Raw genomic sequence first — 2,604 nt, 5'->3', positions numbered from 1 at the left:
CCACTAGAAAACCAGAAGTGGTATTGTGGCTCAAACAGTAGAGCCCTCACCTTGAGCTGAAGAACTCAGGGACAACACCCAGGCACAGAGTTCAAGTAACATAACCAACAAAAGAAAAATGAGGGCTGGGAAGGTGGTCAGTGGTAAAGCGTTTGCCTTGCATGCATGAGGCCCTGGGTTCGATTCCTCAGCACCACATAAGCAAAAAAAAAAAAAGCCAGAAGTGACGCTATGGCTCAAGCGAAGAGTTGAGGGACAGCACCCAGGCCCAGAGTTCAGGCCCCATGACTGGACCCCCTCCCCACCAAAAGAAAGAAAGAAAGAAAGAAAAATAACTAAAGCCAAAAAAAAGCAGGTGTATGGCTCATCTGGTAAAGTACCTACCTAAAGTGCATGAGGCCCTGAGTTTAAGTTCTAGGATAGAAAGGGGGAAAGGATGTGAAGGAATAGAAGGAAGAAAAGAAGGAAGGGAGGAGTTATTCTGTATCTTGTACTTGCCTAGCTATTTCATTAAGGTGGCTTCTCATTCCTTTTTTTTTTTTTTTTTTTTTTGGTCGGTTGTGGGGCTTGAACTCAGGTCCTGGATCCTGTCCCTGATCTTTTGTGCTCAAGGGTAGTGCTCTACCGCGTTGAGTTACATTGTCACTTACGGTTTTCAGTGATTAATTGGAAGTAAGAATCTCATAGAGTTTCCTTCCTAGGCTGGTGTTGAACCTTGATCCTCAGATCTCAGCCTTCTAACTATCTAGAATTACAGGTATGAGCCATTGGCTCTGGTCACTCATTTGTTTTCTTTCTTTTTATTTGTAAATCATGGGACTTGAACTCTGGGTGCTGTCCCTGAGCTCTTCAGCCTAAGTGAAGTGCTCTACCACTTGAGCCAGAGCCCACTTCTGGTCTTCTGGTGGTTAATAGAGGATAAGAATCTCATGAGCTTTCCTACATGGGTTGGCTTTGAACTGCAATCCTCAGATCTCAGCCTCTTGAGTAGTTAGGATTACATGTGTAAGCCACCTGCACCCAACTTCCTCATTTATTTTCTCATGGTGAGTTCAAGCTGATTTCTCTACTCCTTGTAGTTCCTAGCAACTACAAAGTAGGCCTAGAGGTACCTCATCCTTTACAGTACTCCTTAGGACCAAGTGACTGCTGAGTGCAGGAAAGCAGATGAGGCCAATATAAAATACAATACTATCTATCTATCTATCTATCTATCTATCTATCTATCTATCTATCTATCTATCTATCTATCTATCTATCTATCTATCTATCTATCCATCCAGTGGAGAGAACTAACACAGTCCCCCACTACCACAAATTATGCAGTCGAATTTCCCACATTTGGGGAAATCTCAGGGGTCAGCAAATCTGGAGTGCAATAGATAAGCCTGGCCCTGGGAAAACCACCTTCGTGATCATAGTATCTCCCCTGCCAGGTAAGTAACAAGGCTGACTTGGTATTTAAAAAACTAACAAACATGTGAGAGTAGTTCACATTTGTAATCCTAGCTACTCAGAATGCTGAAATCTGAGGATTAAGCTTTAAATACTAGATAAATTTTGCTGAATTTTTATTAAAGCTCCTTTGGTGTTTTTAATTGAAGGTTTTATTTATTTTCTTATTTTACTGTTTCTTACTGTGACTACCAAAAAGCTGAGTGACTTCCATGGCTTGTATTCCTGGATTACTTTGGAGGTGCTCTAAGACTTCATCAGAGGCCAGACTTGTTCTACTCAGTTGAGTAGCTAGCCACAACGCTGTAAGCGACAATACTTACAGTAAGCAAAATTACATAAAATTAAAAATTCAGACACACAGTTACACTAGCCATATTTCAAATAAAAATAGAATTCAAGTTTCAGTGAATGTTAGTAAAGTTTTAATGCATTCATTTTATCTGTGTCCCCTGTCACACTGCCACAGAAGAATGGAATAGTTACGGCATATCATGTGACTCCCAAGGCCTGGATGTACTTACTCTGTTCCTTTACAGAAAATGTTTGCCTGACCATGTACCCTAGTGAATATCATTATGCAGAGCTACCCTCTTTTCTATATGCTGTTATTTCTCCCTATCCTTTTCTCCCTCCCTCTCTCTTCCCTCACCCAATCCCTCCTTCTCCTTGTTTTAGGGATCAAAACTCATGCATGGTAAGCTGCTAAACTGAATCCCAGCCCTGTGTATGATTTTGTGTTTGGTGAGGGGGTACTTTTTCAGGGCTTGAACTTTGGCCCTGGACACTATCTCAACTTTCTTCCTCCCTTCCTTCCTTCTTTCCTTCCTTCCTTCCTTCCTACCCTCCTTCCTTCCTTCCTTCCTTCCTTCCTTCCTTCCTTCCTTCCTTCCTTCCTTCCTTCCTTCCTTCCTTCCTTCCTTCCTTTCTCTCTTTCATTTTGTCAGTCATGGGGCCTGAACTCTGAAATCTGGGCATGGTCACTGTCCCTCAGCTCTTTAGATGAAGGATAGTGCTTTACCATTTGAGCCACAGCACCATTTCTGGCTTTTTCCGACTTATGTGGTGATAAGTAATGGAACTCAGGGCCTTATGCATGCAAGACAATCACTCTACCCCTAAGCAACCTTCCCAGCCCTCATTTTATTT

General features: G+C 42.2%; 1 non-coding gene across 1 annotated transcript; it reads right to left on the bottom strand.

Annotated features, from left to right (window-relative positions):
* Positions 1–1,280: 1,280 nt before the first annotated feature.
* Positions 1,281–1,444, bottom strand: LOC122117074. Its single transcript, XR_006149082.1, has one exon. It is a non-coding gene; the product is annotated as a U1 spliceosomal RNA (small nuclear RNA).
* Between the last annotated feature and the right edge of the window lie 1,160 nt (positions 1,445–2,604).

Source organism: Dipodomys spectabilis, unplaced genomic scaffold, assembly GCF_019054845.1.
Source record: "Dipodomys spectabilis isolate Male_0828 unplaced genomic scaffold, ASM1905484v1 ptg000139l, whole genome shotgun sequence".
In the NCBI taxonomy this organism is placed as follows: Eukaryota; Metazoa; Chordata; class Mammalia; order Rodentia; family Heteromyidae; genus Dipodomys; species Dipodomys spectabilis.
This window is presented reverse-complemented; position numbering and strand designations above follow the sequence as displayed.